At 43.1% G+C, this 23,382-nt stretch overlaps 1 protein-coding gene and 1 non-coding gene across 4 annotated transcripts in view; one reads left to right on the top strand and one right to left on the bottom strand.

Moving 5' to 3' along the window:
- The window catches only part of LOC106993810 (uncharacterized), a 52,210-nt gene extending 29,361 nt beyond the window's left edge, over window positions 1-22,849 (top strand). For 2 of the 3 annotated variants that reach the window (XR_001440162.3, XR_013405119.1), the window contains 3 exons: window positions 12,578-13,167; window positions 21,133-21,244; window positions 22,712-22,849. The gene's annotated coding sequence lies outside the window, so the exon portion shown is untranslated. The remainder of the gene's footprint in view (window positions 1-12,577; window positions 13,168-21,132; window positions 21,245-22,711) is intronic. The other variant, XR_013405120.1, reaches the window with a different exon arrangement.
- Window positions 867-973, bottom strand: LOC114672966 (U6 spliceosomal RNA). The gene has a single exon (XR_003723480.1). It is a non-coding gene; the product is annotated as a U6 spliceosomal RNA (small nuclear RNA).
- Window positions 22,850-23,382: the final 533 nt, after the last annotated feature.

The raw sequence follows: 23,382 nt of genomic DNA on the forward strand, positions 1-23,382 counted from the left end.
TTGAGAAGCTGGGATTACAGGCGTGCACCACCACACCCGGCTAATTTTTTGTATTTTTAATAGAGACAGGGTTCCGCCATGTTGGCCAGGCTGGTCTCAAACTCTTGACCTCAAGTCATCCAGCCTCCTTGGCCTCCCAAAGTGCTGGGATTACAGCCCCGAGCCACCACGCCTCGCCCCCAGGAGAAATTCTCATACCAGTTGCTAAAAGAATATTCCTCCATCCCCTAACAAGCAAAACAGGGATAATTATGCCTACCTCACAGGGTGTTTGTGGGAATTAAATGAGGTAATGTTTCTGCAAGCTGCTGGCACGCAGCAGGCAGTCAATAAATGTTAGCTCCCTCCTCCTTTGATTCTTCCTTTGTGACGTGAAGAAACAAAGAGAGATGTTGGGAGATATTTTGAGGTGGGGAGGAGGGTAGATAAAGCAGCCAGGAAGGTCATCTCCTTGACCATCACCCTCCGGTAAAGTGGAAGAGATTATTTGCCAAGAGCAACTGGAAGAGGTGGAGGGGCTCAGGGCGGAAGCTAGACAAGCCTGGTTTATCTTGGAGACCATCCAAAAGGGTTTAGTTACTAGAACAGCAGTTCCTCTACATAAATCCTTCAGGTTCTTGAAAAATGTTATTAAATCACTTCTGCATCATAAATAATCCTAATTTTATTACTCTGGCCTCTCAGGCCAAGGTGTGAGTCCTGCAAGGTCCCTCTCCTGCTGAGCTGCAGGCCCAGGCACACAGCTGAACGGGGCAGGAGCCCAGGCTCGGCTGAATAGGCTCCAGTGGCCTGGATCGTCTGCTGGCTTTCTCTGATGTTTTCCAAGCTGTTTCATTTTTTTTTTTTCTTTAAAAAAACTTTCTTAAAAAAATGTGGAATGCTTCACAGATTTGCATGTCATCCTTATGCAAGGGGCAGGTTAATCTCCTCTGTATTGTTCCAGTTTTAGTATACGTGCTGCCAAAGTGAGCACTCCAAATTCTTCTTAGTAATCTTCCTTAACGTGTAGGACTCCAAATGGGAGGTTTATTAGCAAGGTCCTGCGTGCAGAGGCATGGGAATTTGGGAATTCTGTTATTTGTCTATTTAGATATGTCTCTTGTCCTGTTTGTTTGTGTTAGTTAGCTTTTCTTTTTTTTAAAAACCACGGATTTTTTTTTTTTTTTTTTTTTTCCCCGAGACAGAGTCTCACCCTGTCGCCCAGCTGGAGTGCAATGGCGCAATCTTGGCCCACTGTAACCTCCTCCTCCTGGGTTCAAACAATTCTCCTGCCTCAGCCTCCTGAGTAGCTGGCATTACAGGTGCCCGCCACTACGCCTGGCTAATGGTTTTTTTTTTTTTTTGTATTTTTAGTAGAGACAGGGTTTCACCGTATTGACCAGGCTGGTCTTCAATTCCTGACCTCATGATCTGCCCACCTTAGCCTCCCAAAGTGCTGGGATTACAGGTGTGAGCCACCGTGCCCAGCTAAACCACGGAATTTTTTTGAAAAAACTCCTTCCAAAAGAGTGGATGGATGGCTTTCGTCCATTCTGCTGTGGGCCAAGGATGTTTCTCCCCCATGTAAAAACAAATGGTTGTGATTATTCAATACCAAATTGTATCCTATACTTAAGAAGTCCCTGCTATTCTCCCCAGATGTCCTCATCTATATCTATATATCTTTTCTTTTCTTTCTTTCTTTTTTTTTTTATTTTTTATTTTTTTTTTATTTTTTATTTTTTTTGAGACGGAGTCTCGCGCTGTCGCCCAGGCTGGAGTGCAGTGGCCGGATCTCAGCTCACTGCAAGCTCCGCCTTATGCCATTCTCCTGCCTCAGCCTCCTGAGTAGCTGGGACTGCAGGCGCCCGCCACCTCGCCCGGCTAGTTTTTTGTATTTTTTAGTAGAGACGGGGTTTCACCGTGTTGGCCAGGATGGTCTCGATTTCCTGACCTCATGATCCGCCTGTCTCGGCCTCCCAAAGTGCTGGGATTACAGGCATGAGCCACCACACCCGCATCCGGCCCTGTATCTTTTCATTTATCTTTTTTTTTTTTTTTTTTTAATGTTAGAGATGGGGTGTTGGCTGTATTGCCCAGGCTGGAGTGCAGTGGCTATACACAGACTCAATCATATCACTCTACAGCCTCAAACTCCTGGGCTCAAGCAATACTCCTGCCTTAGCCTCCTGAGGACTGCAGTTACTTGCTATTGCGCTGGGCTCTGTAATTTTTTAACCCAGAGATTTCACGTAGCTTTTCTTCCCAGAGCAAAGTAAGTTGAAAAGTAGCAACACCAGTCGGGCATGGTGGCTCACGCCTATAATCCCAACACTTTGGGAGGCCGAGGTGGGCGGATCATGAGGTCAGGAGTTTGAGAACAGCTTGGCCAACATGGACAAACCCCGTCTCTACTAAAGATACAAAAAATTAGCCGGGCATGGTGGTGCGTACCTGTAATCCCACTCTGAGACAGGAGAATTGCTTGAACCCAGGAGGCGGAGGTTGCAGTGAGCCAAGATCACGCCACTGCACTCCAACCTGGGCAACAAGGCGGGAGTGCGTCTCAAATAATAATAATAATAATAATTTATTTATTTATTTATTTATTTATTTATTTTTTCAAAAGTAACAACACCTGTCTCTATTATGTGGCATTCTGGGCTTTAAAACACCCAAATAACTAGAGGTTAGGAAACATGGGTTCAATTCCTAGTTCCTCTCAGTCCACTGTATGTCTTCTGAAGGATTCTTTCTTTAAATGTTTTGGTTTTATGACTTAATGTTTTTCCCAAATATAAAAACTGTGTGTGTTCCTGTGTAAAACATGGAAGGCACCAAAAAATATAAAGAAAATGTAAACAAAAACCATACTTAAGTTCCACCCTCAGAAACTCCACTGTGAACATCTTGATACATTTCTCTAGGGTTTTGTTTTCTCTGCAAATGTGCTTACATAGTTACCAAATGTGATCCAATTGTAAACAGTTTTGAAGCCTGCTTTTCTACTTACGTTTATTTAATGAGCATTTCCTAGTCATTAAAAATTCTTCAAAAGCCTATTTCTGCACCATAACATATTTAATCATTCTCAGATTGTTCTACACTTAGGCCAGTTTTTCACTCCGTAAATAATACTGCAGTGATGCCCTTTGTACCTTGGATTTGCATATCTGAAAATTCCCTTAGAAGGTACTCCTAGAGGTAGGATTTCTAGTAAAATAGCATCCTGGACCTCACTTTAGTCATCACTGTTAAGTCAGCCCACAGTGTTTCATCTTGAGTCTGATAAAGTATGTAGTAACTAAAATAGAAAAAGGCCGGGCGCGGTGGCTCAAGCCTGTAATCCCAGCACTTTGGGAGGCCGAGACGGGCGGATCACGAGGTCAGGAGATCGAGACCATCCTGGCTAACACAGTGAAACCCCGTCTCTACTAAAAATACAAAAACTTAGCCGGGCGAGGTGGCGGGCGCCTGTAGTCCCAGCTACTCCGGAGGCTGAGGCAGGAGAATGGCGTAAACCCGGGAGGCGGAGCTTGCAGTGAGCTGAGATCCGGCCACTGCACTCCAGCCTGGGCGACAGAGCGAGACTCCGTCTCAAAAAAAAAAAAAAAAAAAAAAAGGAAAAGGACTTGGTAATTTTTGCCTATATGGTGGTTTCATGGCATGCAGCTGGAGGACAAAATAATACAATGATGTTCATCATAATTATGATTTGGAGCTAAAGGAGATAATAATAACAGCTAACATTTATTGGGTGGTTTATATGTGCTAAGCCCTGTTTTAACTGTTTTTCACATACTAACTCCTTTAATTTCATCACAACTCTAGAAGGCAGGTACTATTGTTATCCCCATTTTACAGATGGGGAAGCTGAGGCACAGAGAGACTAAATTACTTATGCAAGGTAAATGGCTGAGCCAGGACTCAAAGCCAAGCACTTTGGGTGCCAGCCCATGCTATTCACCATGCTGAATTCTGCCCAGAAACAATCAAGTGGGGAAGGATCCTTACCTCCCACATGCCGGGATACATGGCACAGGGCTGCTTAACCTGGGGGGAGACAGTCCCTCCCTGCGCACTGCGGAGTTCCTGCCTCCTCTACCCCTGCTCTTCCTTTTTTTTTTTTTTTTTTTGAGATGGAGTTTCGCTCTTGTTGCCCAGGCTGGAGTGCAATGGTGCGATCTCGGCTCACCGCAACCTCCTCCTCCTCAGTTCAAGTGATTCTCCTGCCTCAGCCTCCCGAGTGATTCTCCTGACTCAGCCTCCCGAGTAGCTGGGATTACAGGCATGCACCACCACGCCCAGCTAATTTTGTATTTTTTTTTTTAGTAGAGACAGGGTTTCTCCATCTTGGTCAGGCTGGTCTTGAAACTCCTGACCTCAGGTGATCTGCCCGTCTCAGCCTCCCAAAGTGCTGGGATTACAGGTGTGAGCCACTGCACCCAGTCTCTTCTTCTTCTTTTACCAGCTGCTTCTTCTTCTTCTTTTGTCCATGTCCTGCCGGGTATGGACAGGACAGAAGCCCAGCTGCAGAGCACCCAATTCTCTATCTGGAAGGGAAGAGGAATGCGTATCAGGCTGTTCTCCGTTAGCTGCTTATTCAGGAAGGAAGGATGGAGGGAGAAAATGAATGCAAAAACACTGCTTTAGGACTTTGGTGTTGTGTTTTCTTTTCAGTTTTGTTTTCCACAGTTGTGAGAACATTAGCCTTGCCTATTTAGCAGTAGTATTTCCTTCGCATTTTTCACAAGTTCCTTTTCAAGACGTTCTCAGCTCATCCATTGATGCAGTGCTAGATGTGAACAGTAAAAATAGGAGTTATTAAGGACAACGGTGACAGTGAATTCTGAAGGAGGTGACTGTCGTTTTCGATACTGTCCATAGCAGATTACCCTGGTTACAAATGACCTCCAAACAGTTGTTCAGCTTGGACGCTCCATGCCCCATTGTATATAGAGAGAGTTTGGGGCTTAAGTTCTAATTAATGGCCATTTTCTCTTGTCCCACCTCCTAATGTTGACTTAAAACAATACCAGTGTCACACAAGACTACACAGGTTGTTTCTGTTTAGGTGAAGTAGACTGGCACCCTGGTGAAACACAACACAATATCCACAACAAAAAATAAACACAGCCTTCATCCTGCTTCCTCTTTTTTACCTTGCCAGGTTCCTCTGATGAGAACCCCACCAGAGACAATTTGCCTGTGTTCACACACTGGCTCAAGACTGAAATTTGTAGAACTTCTAATAGCACCAGAAGTGAACTTGGGGAGAAATGAGCCACAGAACCTTTGGGAAAGGCTACCAGCATAGAATCTTCCCAGGGGTTTAGGTCTCTGCAGTAGGGGACTCTGTACAGCCCGAAACATGCTTTAAGCATCCACTCTGCCCAGATTTGAGCATGGTGCCTGGCCCACAGAGATGCCCAATCAATGTAAACTGAATTGAAGTGAGTTCTGTTGAGTTGGAGTGGATGGGATAGTAAAAGGTAGAAAAAGGGATGCTCTCTTCTTTGATTTTTCAGATAGTGTAATAACAACAACAATAATAATAATAATTAATATCTATGAAGTTTTTACTATGGGACAGACCTGTTTTCAAGCACTTTATAAGCATTATTTTTAAAATTTATACAACATTCCCATGAAGTAGTTATTTTTAATATTTCCATTTTAGATAAGAAAGCTGAAGTTAAATCACTTTCCCAAGGTCATAATACTAGCATGCAGGCTAGGCAGGGTGGCTCACATCTGTAATTCCAGCACTTTGGGAGGTGAAGGCAGGAGGATTGCTTTAACCTAGGAGTTCAAGACCAGCCTGACCAACATAGTGAAACCTTGTCTCTACTAAAAATACAAACATTAGCTGGGCATGGTGGCAGTCTCCTGTAATCCCAGCTACTCGGGGGGCTGAGGCAGAATTGCTTGAACCCAGTGAGAGGTGAAGCCAGCTGGACTTCCTGGGTCAAGTGGGGACTTGGAGAACTTTTCTGTCTAGCAAGAGGATTGTAAAACGCACCAATTGGCGCTCTGTAGCTAGCAAGAGGATTGTAAAATGCACCAATCACCACTCTGTAAAATGCACCAATCAGCAGGATCCCAAAAGTAGCCAATCACAGGGAGGATTGAAAAAAGGGCATTCTGATAGGACAGAAACAGAACATGGGAGGAGACAAATAAGGGAAAAAAGCTGGCCACCCCAGCCAGCAGCAGCAACCCACTGGGGTGGTCTTCCATGCTGTGGAAGCTTTGTCCTTTTGCTCTTCACAATTAACCTTGCAACCGCTCACTCTCTGGGTCTGCGCCATCTTTAAGAGCTGTAACATTCACCCCAAAGGTCTGTGGCTCAGTTCTTGAATTCAGCGAGACCACGAACCCACCGGCCGGAACCAATTCCAGACACACCAGGAGGCGGAGGTTGCAGTGAGCCAAGATCGCGCCATTGCACTCCAGCCTGGGCTACAGAGCGAGACTCCATCTCAAAAAAAAAAAGTTTGAGACCCTGTCTCAAAAACAAAACAAAGGTCAGGCACGGTGGCTCACACCTGTAATCCCAGCACTTTGGGAGGCTAAGGTGGGCAGATCACCTGAGGTCGGGAGTTCGATACCAGCCTGACCAACATGGAGAAACCCTGTCTCTACTGAAAATACAAATTTAGCTGGGCGTGATCGCGCCTGCCTGTAATCCCGCTACTTGGGAGGCTGAGGGAGGAGAATCATTTGAACCTGGGAGGCAGAGGTTGCAGTGAACCGAGATTGCCCTATTGCACTCCAGCCTGGGCAACAAGAGCAAAACTCCGTCTCAAAAAAAAAAAAAAAAAAAAAAAACCTAGCATGCAGTAGAATTGGAGCCCGAACAGTCTGACTCTAGAGCCATTCACTATTCCACTGTCACTCAAATGGAGTATTTTAGGGGCCTGAGTTTTCTGAGAGGTTAGTATATCTATACAGTATCCTGAAGAAATGTTACGATGGAGTTTACACCCTAACAAACATGTATGTATTTATAGAAGATGTTATTTGTACTGTTAAATCATATGTATATATACCATATATTTTATCTATATTTCTACAAACTGATCAGCAACATGTGATAGTGACGCTGGTTTGAGCGATCTTTTATAATTAGTGAAGTATATTTAAACATGTATTGAAGGATAATATACCTACAGAAAAATGTACATATCATATGTGTATAGCTTCATGAGTTTTCACAAACTGGAATACACTCATTCATCCACCTCCCAGAAAAAGAAACAAAACATTCTCAGCACTCCAGAGATCCAGTCCAGTCTCTCCCTCCCCTGGGGGCAACCTCTATCCTGATTTCTGACACCACAGATTACTTAGCAATGGGAAATTCTAAAATCTTTTTCTTTTTTTCAGAGACTTGCTATGTTTCCCAGGCTGATCTTGAACTCTTGGCCTCAAGCCAGCCTCCTGCCTTGGCCTCCCAAAATGCTCGGATTACAGGCATAAGCCACTGTGCCCTGCCAGAAAATTTTTAGTGTGGGAAAATTGTCAAAGTTCATCAAGAAGCCTCAGTTTCGGCCGGGTGCGGTGGCTCACGCCTGTAATCCCAGCACTTCGGGAGGCTGAGGGGGGCAGATCACTTGATGCCAGGAGTTTGAGACCAGCCTGGCCAACATGGTGAAACGCCAACTCTACTAAAAATACAAAAATTAGCTGGGCATGGTGGCGCGCGTCTGTAATCCCAAGTACTCGGGAGGCTGAGGCAGGAGAATCGCTTGAACCCGGGAGACAGAGGTTGCAGTGAGCCGAGATTGTGCCACTGCACACCAGCCTGGGCGACAGAGACTCTGTCTAAGGAAGGGAAGGGGAGGGGAGGGGAGGGGAGGGGAGGAAAGGGAGGAAAGGGAGGAAAGGGAGGAAAGGGAGGAAAGGAAGGAAGGCAACTTCACATTATAAGATAAACCTCAAACAATAAATATAAGAAAAACAAGCGTTGAGTTCCGTTCCTTGAGGTTACATCTTTCGGATCCACTGCCTTCTTGTGGAGTTCCAGAAGTGCCCTTTCAAATAACTGTGAGAATGGGCTGGGAATGAGGAGGGGGTTGGCATACACTTGTCTAAGCATATTTGTAAATAAAGCAAAAAGCAATTTAAAGGGGAGTCTGTGGTAGGGTTTTGTTTTGTTTTTTGAGACGGAGTTTCACTCTTGTTGCCCAGGCTGGAGTGCAAAGGCGCAATCTCAGCTCACAACCTCTGCCTCCCGGGTTCAAGTGATTCTCCTGCCTCAGCTTCCCGAGTAGATGGGATTACAGGCATGCGCCACCATACCCGGCTAATTTTGTATTTTTAGTAGAGATGGGGTTTCTCCATATTGGTCAGGCTGATCACCGACCTGAGGTGATCTGCCCGCCTCGGCCTCCCAAAGTGCTGGGATTACAGGTGTGAGCCACCGTGCCTGGCTGTGGTAGGTTTTTACACATGAATAAGACTATCCAAAATGCCTTCTAATATTCAAGCATTGGATGTATTGCTATGTTTGCAAGCCTCTGAGCCCCCTTCTAAGAATTTTCACAGGGAGCTGGGCAGCGGGAGTGGCAGCCATGTTGGTACAATGTGGCCTTGCCCCCAGTGTCATCTGATTGGACCAGAAAGAGACATCTGACTCAGGCTGGCCAATTAGATCCTCTCTCCCAAGAATTTTTCACTGGAGAGAAAGGATGCAAGGTAGTATAGGCTGGTCTCTTAAACTAAGAGCATCCCAACTGAAGAGCTTTGGCTTTGCAGCAGTCAAGAAGAAACACACAACACCAGACTGCAGAGAGAAGGAAGGAAGTAGACATGCTGAGAGGCAGAGAGGAGGGCCGCAAAATAAGAGACAGGAGAAGACCATGGAGGCACAGAGAGGAGGACACTGGAGCTAAGTAGCTGACTTGATTTTTGCTGCTCTTCTGGTTTAGGTTCTCGTCAAGCCATCATGAGATCCAGCTGTGCGTCTTATTTTTGGGCTCCTCAGATGATTCTAGACCTTCATCCTATAATCTTCTTCAACATTCTGCGGATGCTAGCTAGAAGGGCATCTGTTACTTGCTGTTTCAGAAACAAGGGCTGCAAAATTCAGTGGCTTAAAACAAGAGCAACACTTACTTTTCTTACAAATCTGTAATCTGAACAAGGCTTAGCATGGACAGCTCATTTCCACTCCAACTTGGTTTCAGCTGACAGCTTGAAGGCTGACACTCGCACATGCCTGATTCTTGGGTTGCAAAGACTCAAGCAGTTGTGGCTGGAAGAGTTGTGGCTGTATAGGAACCTCTCTGTTTCTCTGTGGTCTCTTTATCATGGTAGCTTCAGGATAGATGGACTTTCCCATGGAGGCTAAGGGCTCCGAATGCACAGGTCCCAAGGAGAGAGCCAGGTGGAAGCCACATTGCCTTTTAGTACCCAGCCTCTGAAGCCATGCAATGTCATTTGATCTCATTCTATTTGTGGAAGCAGTTAGAAAAATCCACCTTAGTTGAGGGACCCCATCTCTCAGTGAAGGAATGTCAGCATCACATTTTTTTTTTTTTTTTTTAATGAGACGGAGTTTCGCTCTTGTTGCCCAGGCTGGAGTGCAGTGGTGCGATCTCAGCTCACTGCAACCTCCGCCTCCCGGGTTCAAGCGATATCCTGCCTCAGGCCTCCCAAGTAGCTGGGATTACAGGTTCCTGCTACCATGCCCTGCTCATTTTTTGTATTTTTAGTAGAGACGGGGTTTCACCCTGTTAGCCAGGATGGTCTCTATCTCCTGACCTCATGAGACCCGCCTCGGCCTCCCAAAGTGCTGGGATTATAGGCGTGAGCCACCGCGCCCGGCCAGGTGCTACACACTTTTAAACAACTAGATCTCATGATAACTCACTATCACAAGAAAAGCCCCCAGGGGATGGTGCTAAAGCATTCATGAGAAACTGCTCCCATAATCCAATCACCTCCTACCAGGTCCCACCTCCAACACTGGGGATTACAGTTTGACATGAAATTTGGGCAGGGACACAGATTCAAACCTTATCAAAGCATACCCTTTCTTGTTTGTATAAGAAACAAGAAATGAGGTTTCCCTCCAACTGGAGCCTTCTCAATCTCCTCATAAATAATCCAGCTTTTCAGGGTTCAAAATACTCCAGAGCTATAAAGTAGGGACTGCTGAAAGATGTATTAACTCCTCCAGGCCTCCAAGGTGCTATTTAAAATGTTATTGCTTCATATCCCGTAATAGATGCTGAAACCTTATTGATGGCCTTTCTCCTGATTGTTTGTATGTGGAGGTTGAAGGTTTGGAAATAAAGAGTTGGTGAACTAGAACAGGACACTGAATTAACTCTTTCAGCAAGGCTTAAAATAAAGGAGTTTAGTCATATAAACTCTAAAGCCTAAAAGATACTGAAGCTTCCAGAATGAATCAGTAGCTAAGGCAGTGTTATTAGATGCAATAATTACTGGAGGGGTGAAAACCTTGTTGATGCTGACTGAGAACAGGTACATTTAATACTTCTTTTATAGCAACATTTCCAGTACTGTACTAATATGAATATTAACCTAGTGTCTGTGTATTAAAATATGCACATTCTGGTTATATAGAAGAAACTTCAAACTGCCATCTTTTTTTTATTAATAAAAGGTTAATCAGGTTTATGTTAACATCTTCAATTCATAGATTGGTCTGTTTGCAATAGGGAAAGAAATGAGACCATCAGTGGCTAGTTTAAAAAATTCTACCTATAATAATAAACAAATGTGCATGAATATAGAGGCAACCTGAATAGTAGGTATATTTTGGATCTGGTGTAACTAGATACATGGGAAGAAAGCCCTGATTTGTAGCATTTGCCAAGCTATATGGTGCAAATATTTCTACCGTGGCTGACTTCTAGCTACCCACATGGCATCACAGAATGCAAAGTTGGGAGGAGGTACACCCAGTTGGTTCTGTGAGATGTATGAGCCAGTCCTACATCATTGTTTATAATTCTTGGAAAGCCAGTTGGGTGGTAGGTACTTGGATAAACCTCCTTATAATACTATAGGAAACAAGGGCAAATTTTATTGGCAAGGTCCATGGCAGAGTCATGTAATGTGCATTGAATCTCCGTTTACTCCCTGACAATTCTCATTGGCCAATGGAATGGGAGCAGAGATGAAAACATTTAAAAGTTGGGTTGCAACCCCTCAGCCCTCTCTTCCCTTACTACTGCCATCAAAGAGGTCGCATTCCCAATGGTGCAGATACAAGATGGTGGAACCCATGTCAACCTGGTTCCATGAATGTCTGTGTGGAGCCCAGTGCCCATTCACCTACATTGGGTATGTATGATGCTTCAGGTTGCTACTGCTGCCTAACAAGCCATCCCATACAAAATGGTTTAAAACAACAATTTGTTGTTACTTCTCCAATTTTGTGAGTTGGCTGGGCTCACCTGGGGAGTTCTTACTCACTTAGAGTCTGTCCTGTGGTTGTGGTCAGATGGTGACTGGGTCTGGGGTGCTTAGGAAGCTTGACTGGGATTGAACTAAAGATGCTTCTTTGCTTATGTCTGGCACTTTGGTGCTCCTCTGCATAGAGGTTCATTCTCTAGACATTTTATATCGTGAATGGCTCCAAATGCAATATCAGGAAGTGCCAGGATTTCTAAGGCACTGGGGAGAGCCACAGTGTCACTTCTGCCACACTTATTTCTGCACACTTCCTTGTTTAAAGTGAGTCATGGGATCATGCAGAGTCAGAGTAGGAGGTAACTTTCCAAGGGTGTGATTACCAGGAGGGAAGAGTCATTGGGAGCCCTTTTTGGAGACTAGCTACCACGTACCATGAGTAAGAAATAAACCTTTGTCATGTTAAACCACTTAGATTTCAGGGTTAATTTGTTCCCTTGGTAAAAACCTAGCCTAATCTGACTAATCCAATAACTGGTACTGTATTAGTGATGTTAAGCTAGAAAAAACAAACCCCCAAATATCTGTGGCTTAACACATAGTCCTCTGGGGATCTGATGACTCTCTAGGACTGCGGCCTTCTAATGGTGACTCAGGGGTCCACGCTGCTGGTCTTTTGTTGGTTCACCGTCCAGAACATGTGACTTCTACCTACCTGGGGCAGAGGAAAGAAATCCTGGGAGACTCATAGCTCTTCAGTACCTGTGGACCAGAACTAGTCATGTGCCCCCTCACTCCAGCTACAAGCAGGCTGAAAAATTGCGGGCAGCATGTGGGCATTTGGTGATTAGTAAATGTCTTAATCATAATATTATGTGGGATTCTTGGCCTCTTTTTTTCCTCCCTTCCCCTTATCTCATCCTCTGTAAGAAATTTAAAAGAAAGAAAGAGAGAGACAGAGAGAAGGAAGGAGGGAAAATAGGAGGGAGGGAGGAAGAAAGGAAGGAATGAAAGAGGCAGGAAGGGTGAAAAAATGGAAGGAAGAATACCAGAAGGAATTTGCTCTATAGGATGTAAAATGCAACCACTAAAACTACCAACAAAACAACACTATCAGCAGATACTGCTAAATAAAAACTATTAACAAAGAACTGTAATAGCAGAGGCTTTCACTGTGTTTTTAACCTGTTTCATTTTTCTTTTTAATCAGCGATGATAAGGAAACTAAACTGGATTAAGTGCTATCATCTTGGAGGTGCAAAGGCAAACAAGGAGAAAGAAGTGATTGAAGAGCACTTCAGAAAGCCTGGTACATTCAAATCAGCAGGGCTTGATTACTCGCATCCCAGGACACTTAAGGAATTGGCAAATATAATTGCAAGACCACCAGCCTTTATTTTAGAAAATGAAGGTTGGACAGAAGAAGGTCCTGACAAGTAGAATCAGCAGATGGAGTACCTGTTTTTTAAAACAGGGAAAAAGACAGCTGTAGTAATTATAGACTATTCAGCTTATCTTGGATACCTGGGAAGATACAAGAGCAAATCATCAAACAATCAATTTGCAACCACCTAGAAGAGCACAAGGTACTGGGTCGTAATCAACATGATTTTGTGAAGTGCAAATTATGCCACACCAATTTAATTTTATCTATGGTAGAGTGATGAGCCTGGCAGAAGAGGGCAAAGAAATATCTACAACCGGACTTCAATAAGGTTTTCTATTTTTATTTAAAATATTCCATTTCCTGGCATTTTCAGCATCAACCTTCTGAGAGGATGCTATCTGAACAGCAGTTGGGTAGGTATGACGCTGGGTAAAACACTCAAAATGGTAAAAACAAGGATTCTACTCCAGGCTGACATAGTTAGTAGTAGTAGTTATTATTATTTTAATCAATTGATGTAGACAAAAGTGACAGTAGCGTGGTGAAGATGGCATTCTCCATCACTGATGAGACATATGACAGAAAATAGGCGATGTAAAAACCCATTTAAGAGGTCCAACAGCTAAGTAATATGAGATCCAGAAGTGGAGAACAGACAAAATGGCATAAGGGACATTACTAGAGAAATTATATAAGAAAATTTCCGAGAAAAGGACACATTTTTACATTAGAATAACCCTCTAAGTGCCAACAGTGATAAATGGGGAAGATAACCCACTTGGACATAATTTTGTAAAATTTTTAGAACTCTAAGAATAAACAAAAGTTTTTGAAAGCTTCCAGAAGGAAGAATTAGGCCACCTATAGAGGAATGAAAATTGAACAGCCAAATTCTCATTAACATCTCTGGCTGCTGGAAGATAATCGAGTAGTCCTTTTAGTTCTGGGGGAAATTAAATTTGAAACTAATTTACATATCCAGCCTACCTATCAATCAACTGTGAGGGTAGAATGTAGGTGTTTCATACAAACCAGGGCTTGTAAAGGACTCCTTTTTTAAGTTATTTGAGCATGTATTCCAGCAGGATGACGAAGTTATCCAAGAAAGATTAAGGCAAGGGATCTTTCTAACACAAGAAAGGAAAGTAGTGTGTGATTTTTAAAAAAATTATCCATTTTGAAGTAGGAGGACAAAGAGTTCCAAAGAGAAGGACTCTGGGGCAAAAGTATTGCATGCAGTCCATAGTGTTACTAGGAGAACAACAACAAAAGTTTTAGTATAGGCCTGGCGTGGTGGCTCACGCCTGTAATCCCAGCACTTTGGGAGGCTGAGACGGGCGGATCACGAGGTCAGGAGATCGAGACCATCCTGGCTAACATGGTGAAACCCCGTCTCTACTAAAAGTACAAAAAATTAGCCGGGTGCTGTGGCAGGCACCTGTAGTCCCAACTACACGGGAGGCTGAGGCAGGAGAATGGCGTGAACCCAGGAGGCGGAGCTTGCAGTGAGCCGAGATCGCCCCACTGCACTCCAGCCTGGGCGACAGAAAGAGAGTCTGTCTCAAAAAAAAAAAAAAAAAATTTTAGTATAAGATAAACTATATATTTAGTCAATAAAAAGATAGGAAATTAATAATTCCAGAAAAACCAAAAGCTAATTGAGTATGTTATGGCCCAATTTAGAAGAATAATGTATAATTTTCAGTAATTTAGGGAGTGTGAGAAAAAGACTAGTACATGGTGCTAAGACATTTTTCATTGAATATATGAAGGGTATGATAAACATATGAAGGGTATGATAAATATATGAAGGATATGACACTGCCCTCATAGAGAGGAAAATTGCATTCCTAATATGCTACCTAGTTCAGCAGTGCACAATATTGATGTAGTCTTACTAATGTAATTACTTTTTGTTGTCGTTGTTGTCTTAACTACAGTCACCATCCTGTACATTAGATCTCTAGAATGTATTCATCTTCTAAGTTAAAGTTCATCCTTTACACTCAAAGTAAGGACAAAGTAAGGAAGATCTTGGTTATGTTGCAAAAAAAGGCAAGCATTATTCTTCATAATATAAAAGTATAGGTAACAAAAGGTGGGAAATGGAAAGTTAAGGAAATATGAAGAGAAGGATAGTATCATAGATACCTGCAACTTCTATAATCTGAAGTCAGGATACTGACTCAAGTTTTTGGAATGAAAAATTGAGGTGTAACATACTATTTAAAGTTAAAGGGTAACCACAACAAAACTTAAAAATAATGACATAACTACCTAACACTGAAGGAATTGGAAGGAAGAAGAAAACATAAATGAGCTAGGTTCTTATCTTTTATACCTGCAGGCCATTAGATAACCAAGAAATTGGAAAGAAGAGTGATTTTTCCAAACACTTCATATATTCAAAGCATGCATAAGTCATGAGTAGTTTTTTTGTAGGCAGGTCTGTATGGTCATGGGGGTATAATCTCATAGCACAGGTGCAGACAATCTCTGTAGCATAGGGACACATTGTGTTAGGAATGATCTTGCAGCCATAGCAGTTTTTCCATTTCATTATCCATACCCAGTTATAAGATTGTATTTGCAAACTTAAAGTTGTATTTGCTTTAATACTCTCTCAAATTTTCCCGGAATTATCTTTGATATTTCACAGAGTACTGTCTCCAAAATTTAATAGCTTGGTACATGGCCATGTGGCTTTATCTAGTGTTTTATTGTCTCTGACTTCTGTTCCAAAAGAATATATTTTCAAGATTGGGTTATTGTTCTCACTGAATTAAATGCTCACTGGAACTTGCTCCTTAGATGACCTTGTTATAGAATAAAAACTATTTAAAAATTATAACTCTAAAAATTAAAATAATAGGCCGGGGTGGTGGCTCACGCCTGTAATCCCAGTACTTTGAGAAGTTGAGGTAGGAAGATCACTAGAGCCCAGGAGCTTGACACCAGCCTGGGCAACAAAGTAAGACCTCCTTTCTACAAAATATTATTATATTTTTTTAATTTGATGAACTTTTTTTTTGAGACAAGTTTTGCTCTTGTTGCCCAGGCTGGAGCACAATGGCGCGATCTCGGCTCACTGCAACCTCCGCCTCCCAGGTTCAAGCGATTCTCCTGCCTCAGCCTCCTGAGTAGCTGCCATTACAGGCATGCGCCACCATGCCTGGCTAATTTTTGTATTTTTAGTAGAAACGGGGTTTCACCATGTCGGTCAGGATAGTCTTGAACTCCTGACATGGTGATCCACCTGCCTCGGTCTCCCAAAGTGCTGGGATTACAGGCGTGAGCCACCCCACCGGGCCTATTTATTTATTTTTTGAGATAGAGTCTCGCTCCTGTCACCCAGGCTGGAATGCAGTGGTGCGATCTCGGCTCACTGCAACCTCTGCCTCCCAGGTTCAAGCATTTCTCCTGACTCAGCCTCCCAAGTAGCTAGAACTACAGGTGCCCACCACCACGCCTGGTTAATTTTTGTATTTTTAGTAGAAACAAGGTTTCACCATGTTGTCCAGGCTGGTCTTGAATTCCTGACCTCAGGTGATCCACCGGCCTCGGCCTCCCAAAGTGTTAGGATTACAGGCATGAGCCACTGCACCCAGCCTAAAAAATTACTCTTGACTAGAGTTAAATAATTTCAAATTTTGCACAAAACTGGGACTTTCTTATTTTTAAAACTTTATCTATTTATTTATTTATTGAGATAGAGTCTTGCTATGTCACCCAGGCTGGAGTGCAGTGGCATGATCTCGGCTCATTACAAACTCTGTCTCCTGGGTTCAAGCAATTCTCCTGCCACAGCCTCCCAAGTAACTGGGACTACAGGTATGTGCCACCACACCTGGCTAGTTTTTGTATTTTTAGTAAAGACGGGATTTCACCACGTTAGCCAGGCTGGTCTTGAAATACTGACCTCAGGTGATCTGCCCACCTCCACCTCCCAAAGTGCTGGGATTATAAGCATGAGCCACTGCGTCTGGCCAATTTTTTTTTTTTTTTTTTTTTTTGGACGGAGTCTCCTCTGTTGCCAGGCTGGAGTGCAGTGGCATGATCTCAGCTCACTGCAACCTCTACCTCCCAGGTTCAAGAGATTCTCCTGCCTCAGCCTCCCAAGTAGCTGGGACTACAGGCACACACCACTACGTCTGGCTAGTTTTTGTATTTTTAGTAGAAACGGGGTTTCACCATGTTGACGGGGTTTCACCATGTTGGCCAGGATGGTCTTGATCTCTTGACCTCGTGATCCGTCCGCCTTGGCCTCCCAAAGTGCTGGGATTACAGGTGTGTGCCACCGCAGCCGGCCCATGTTTTTAATTAAAAAAAATTTTTTTTCAGAGATGGGGTCTCACCATGTTGCCCAGGCTGGTCTTAAACACCTGGGCTCAAGTGACCCTCCCACCTCAGCCTCCCAAAGTATTAGGATTACAGGTGTAAGTCACTGTGCCTGCCAAAGCTGGGACTTTCTTAATAGGCCGGTTATACTATTTCAAATATTCATTATTCTTTGTTTGTTTTTGAGACAGGGTCTTGCTCTTTTGCCCAGGCTGAGTGCAAGTGGTACGATCAGGGCTCACTGCAGCCTTGACCTCCCAGGCTCAAGTGATCCTCCCACCTCAGCCTTCCAAGTAGCTGGGACTACAAGCACACACCACCACGCCTAGCTAATTTTGTTTGTTTGTTTGTTTGTTTTTTGTAGAGACAGTGTCCCTCTGTGTTGCCCAGGCTGGTCTCGAACTCCTGCAGTCAAGCTATGCTCCCACCTCAGCCTCCCAAAATGCTGGGATTACAGGCGTGAGTCATATCACTCTTGAGAGCCTTGTTATTCCAACTTATGTAAAATATGAGCATATCATAAAAGGGCAGTATTTATTTTAAAAGTTTTGGGTGAGAGAGCCTCTTTACAACTAGAAAACTAAAAGCAGAAATGTTTAACAGAGCCTGGGCGCAGTGGCTCATGCCTGTAATCTCAGCACTTTGGGAGGTCGAGGAGGGCAGATCACCTGAGGTTGAGAGTTCAAGACCAGCCTGGCCAACATGGGGAAGCCCTGTCTCTACTAAAAATACAAAAACTAGCCAGGTGTGGTCGTGGGCACCTGTAGTCCCAGCTACTTGGGAGGCTTAGGCAGGAGCATCACTTGAACCCAGGAGGCAGAGGTTGCAGTGAGCCGAGATGCACCACTACAGTCCAGCCTGGGCGACGGAGCAAGACTCCATCCAAAGAAAAAAAAAAACAAGAAATGTTTAACAGAAAGTCTCACACAAACCCACAGCTAACATCATACTGTATGGGGAAAACTTGAAACGTTTTCCTCTAAGATCTGGATCAAGACAAGAATGTCCACTTTCATCACTTTTATTCAACATAGTCCTAGAACTGCTAGCCAAAGTAATTAGGAAAGAGAAAGAAATAAAAGACATCCAAATTGGAAAGGAGGAAGTCAAAGTGTCCCTGTTTGCAGTTGACATGATATTATGTGTAGAAAACCCTAATGACTCCACCAAAAAAACGGTTAGAACCGATAAACCAATTTAGTAAAGTTGCAGGATGCAAAATTAACATACAAAAATCAGTAGTTTTTTTTATACCAATAATGAACTATCCAAAAAAGAAATCAAGAAAATCCCATTTATAATAACTAATATATATAAATATATATAATCTAGGAATACATTTAACCAAGGAGGTAAAATATCTCTACAATGGAAACTATAAAACACTGATGAGTAGCCGGGCGCGGTGGCTCAAGCCTGTAATCCCAGCACTTTGGGAAGCCGAGACGGGCGGATCACGAGGTCAGGAGTTCGAGACCATCCTGGCTAACACGGTGAAACCCCGTCTCTACTAAAAAAATACAAAAAAAAACTAGCCGGGCGAGGTGGCGGGCGCCTGTAGTCCCGGCTACTCGGGAGGCTGAGGCAGGAGAATGGCGTAAAAACCCGGGAGGCAGAGCTCGCAGTGAGCTGAGATCCGGCCACTGCACTCCAGCCTGGGCGACACAGCGAGATTCCGTCTCAAAAAAAAAAAAAAAAAACACTGATGAAAGAAATTGAAGAGAATACAAATAAATGGAAAGATATTCTGTGTTCATGGACTGAAATAATTAATATTCTTAAAATGTACATACTACTCAAAATGATCTACAGATTCAGTGCAATCCCTGTCAAACTTTAAATGACATTCTTCACAAAAATAGAAAAAAATTAATTCTAAAATTTGTATGGAACCACAAAAGTTCCCAAATAGCCAAAGCATTCTTGAACAAAAAGAACAAAACTGGAGACATCACACTACCTGAGTTCAAAATATACTATACAAAGCTATGATAACCAAAATAGCATGGTATTGGCATAAAAATAGACACATAAGCTATAGACACACTATAAAAATGGCACTGAATAGGGAACACAGAAAGAAATCCACACACAGCCAGCTGATTTTCTGTGATGGTACTAAGAACATACATTGGAAAAAGGACAGTATCTTCAATAAATGATGTGGGGAGAACTGAATGTCCATATGCAGAAGAATGAAACTAGACACCTACCTCTCACCATATACAAAAATCAACTCAAAATGGACTAAAGACTTAAATGTAAGATCTGAAACTATAAAACTACTGGAAAAAAAAACATAAGGGAAATACTTCATGACATCGATCTGGGGAAAGATTTTTTGGATGAGAACTCAAAAGCACAGTCAGGCGCGGAGGCTCATGCCTGTAATCCCAGCACTCTGGGAGGCCAAGGCGGTGGATCACCTGAGGTCAGGAGTTCAAGACCAGCCTGGCTAACATGGCGAAACCCCATCTCTACTAAAAATACAAAATATTAGCCAGGCATGGTGGTGAGTGCCTGTAATCCCAGCTACTCGGGAGTCTGAGGCACAAGAATCGCTTGGATCCAGGAGGCAGAAGTTGCAGTTAGCCGAGATTGCACCATTGCACTCCAGCCTGGGTGACAGAGTGAGACTCCCTCTCAAAAAAAAAAAAAAAAAAAAAAAAAAGCCTGCTGGTGCAATGACTCACACCTGTAATCCTAGCACTCTGGGAGGCTGAGACAGGCGGATCACGAGGTCAGGAGATTGAGACTATCCTGGCTAACATGGTGAAACCCCGCCTCTGCTAAAAGTACAAAAAATTAGCCAGGCGAGGTGGCGGGCGCCTGTGGTCCCAGCTACTCGGGAGGCTGAGGCAGAAGAATGGCGTGAACCCAGGAGGTGGAGCTTGCAGTTAGCTGAGATCATGCCACTGTACTCCAGCCTGGGCGACAGAGTGAGACTCAGAAAAAAAAAAAAAAAAAAAAAAAGAAAGCACAAGCAACAAAAGTAAAAATGGACAAGTGGAATTACATCAAACCAAAAACCTTCTGCACGGCAAAGGAAACAATCAACAGAGTGAAAAGACAACCCACAGAATGGGAGAAAATATTTACAAACTGCATCTGAGAAGGAGTTAATATCCAAAATCGATAAGGAATTTAACTCAATAGCAAAAAATAAATAATCCAATTTAAAAATGGGCAAAAGACCTTAATAGATGCTTTTCAAAAGAAGACACACAAATGGCCAATAGGAAAAATGTAGGCCAGGCGTGGTGGCTCACGCCTGTAATCCCTGCACTTCGGTAGGCCAAGGCAGGCGGATCATGAGGTCAAGAGACTAAAACAATCCTGGCCAACATGGTGAAACCCCATCTCTACTAAAAATACAAAAAGTTAGCCGGGTGTGGTGGCGGGCACCTGTAGTCCCAGCTACTCAGGAGGCTGAGGCAGGAGAATGGCCTGAACCCGGGAGGTGGAGCTTGCAGTGAGCGGAGATCGCACTACTTACACTTTAGCCTGGGCTCCATCTGGAAAAAAAAAAAAAAAAAAAAATTAGCCGGGAGTGGTGGTGGGTGCCTGTAGTCCCTGCTACTCGGGAGGCTGAGGCAGGAGAATTGCTTGAACCCGGGAGGCAGAGGTTGCAGTCAGCCAAGATCACACCACTGCACTCCAGCCTGGTGACAGAACAAGACTCTGTCTCAAAAAAAAAAAAAAAAAAAAAGAAGAAGGAAAGAAAGAGAGAGAGAGAGAGAAAGGAAAGAAGACTTCAAGGAAAATATTTGTTCTTGAGGAGCTAAGAAGATAACTAGATAAACATATGCAACTCTGTTTCTCTGTCTCTTGCATACCCTTCTATGTAAGGGAACAACAGTTCTTTTCAACATCCTTTAATGTATGCCACCTCTTGAACACACAATACCTAAGAAAATCTGTTCAGTTTTAAAATTCATGACAATGAGTGGTTTCTTAATTATGCAGGGAGAAACATTTTGAGGCTGTCTTTGTATCTTGTTTTGGTGGTGATCATTTTTTTTTCATTCCCATGACTGCAGGAATATTGATCTCAGCGTTACTTTGACCATTAATGAATTATGATGGCAATAAGCAAAGATGCGCACCTCTAGCCTCCAGGGAGCTTAATCTTCTGCTACAACGTTTGCATTTGTAAGTCAGCACCTGTGTAATCTATATTCTATTTGTTATTCTCCTTTAATTACCTATTGGTAGTGGTCCATTTGCAGGCTGGGAGCAACCAACTGGAGCATCAAAAAGATTATTAAAATATTGACTTTAAATTAAAAGGCCAAAAAGAAACAAGACAGGGTTTGTTTCTACCCATTCCGTTATGATGGTTCAGGAACAATTATTTCCTTTCATCTCAAGTTTCAAGAATTGTGCAAGGAACTCCCAAATGCCCTTTACATTCATTCATTATTTATATCTTGCCCCACTTGCTGTGTTTCTTTGTATTATCTATGTAATCCATAGTTCAAATGTAAATTCAGATTTTCTCAATTGTTAAAATGATGTCCCAATAATTAATTATAAACGAATTTTTTCCCCAGATTAGGATCCAGTGTAGGATCATGCCTTGTACTGAGTTCCCATGTCTCCTTTGTTCCTTTAATATGGAGAAATTTCTCTGCCTTAGTTTTCTTAATTTGACTTTTTTTTTTTCCTTTTGAGATGGAGTCTTGCTCTGTCGCTCAGGCTGGAGTGCAGTGGCGCAGTCTCGGCTCACTGCAACCTCCATCTCCTGAGTTCAAGCGATTCTCCTGCATCAGCTTCATGAAGAGCTGGGATTACAGGCATGCACCACCACACCTGGCTAATTTTTTGTATTTTTAGTAGAGATGGGGTTTCACCATCATAGTCAGGCTGGTCTTGAACTCCTGACTTCAGGTGATCCACCTGCCTTGCCCTCCCAAAATGCTGGGATTACAGGCATGAGCCAAGATCATGCCATTGCACTCCAGCCTGGGCAACAAGAGCGAAACTCTGTCTCAAGAGAAAAAAAAAAAAAAATTGACCTGGATATTTTTTGCCTGGTCATGTATAGCTCTTTTTGGAATAAGAAAAGTCTTGCTATTTTATAAAAAATGAACTGTCTTTGGTTTGGTAGTGTGGCATAGAATATCTTAGAGGGGTAAGTTATTCATCATTCAGTTCTGGATATTTTCTAATTTCTTTTGTGATTTAGTCTTCATACCACAAAATATTTAAAACTGGGTCACTTAATTTGTGAATTTTTTTTTTTTTTTTTTTTTTTTGAGATGGAGTTTTGCTCTTGTTGCCCAGGCTGGAGTGCAATGGTGTGATCTCAGCTCACTGCAACCTCCATCTCCCAGCTTCAAGCAATTCTCCTGTCTCAGCCTCCCAAGTAGCTGAAATTACAGGCTCATGCCACCACGCCCAGCTAATTTTGTATTTTTAATAGAGATGGGGTTTCATCATATTGGTCAGACTGGTCTCGAACTCCTGACCTTAGGTGATCTGCCCACCTCGGCCTCCCAAAGTGCTGGGATTACAGGCATGAGCCACCATGCCAGACCAACTTGTGAATTTTCTAGTTACCTTTTTCCTAATGGTATCTATATTTCTTTTTTTCTTTCTTTCTTTCTTTTTTTTTAGAGACAGGGTGTCTCTCTGCTGCTCAGGCTGGAGCGCAGTGGTGCGATCACAGCTCACTGCAGCCTCGACTTCCTGGGCTCCAGTGACCCTCTCGCCTGAAACCGTACTCCCCCTCAAGCAGCTGAGACTACAGGTATGTACCACCACACCCAGCTAATTTTTATTTTTTGTGGAGACGGGATCTTGCTTTGTTGCCCAGGCTGGTCTTGAATTCCTGGCCTCACGCAACCCTCCCACCTCTGCCTCCCAATGCACTGGGAGCCACTGTGCCCAGCCCTGTATTTCTATTACAAGTGATGTTTTAGCATCATTCTGTGAAGCCCAGGGAACAGATTCTGTATGATTTCAGTCATGTGAAAGTTGTTCAGACTTGCTTTGTTGTCCAGCATACATGAGTTTTATAAATGTTCCAAATACACTTGAAAAGGAAATGTTTTCTGTGGTTGTTGGTGGGAGTGTTCCTCTTGTCAATTGTGTCAAGTTTATTAACCTTGTTCAAGCCTTCTGTATTGTTCATGATTTGCTTATTTTTTGCTTGTTTTGAGTGTTTGCTTATTCTATCATTTATTGAGAGAGGGGTGATAAAATCTCTCACTGAAAGTATGACTTCGTTTCTTTCTTCAGTTTTTGCTGTATACATTTTGAGGCTAGGTTATTAGGGTGAATACAAA

The sequence above is a fragment of the Macaca mulatta genome, chromosome 15, assembly GCF_049350105.2.
Source record: "Macaca mulatta isolate MMU2019108-1 chromosome 15, T2T-MMU8v2.0, whole genome shotgun sequence".
Lineage (NCBI taxonomy): Eukaryota > Metazoa > Chordata > Mammalia > Primates > Cercopithecidae > Macaca > Macaca mulatta.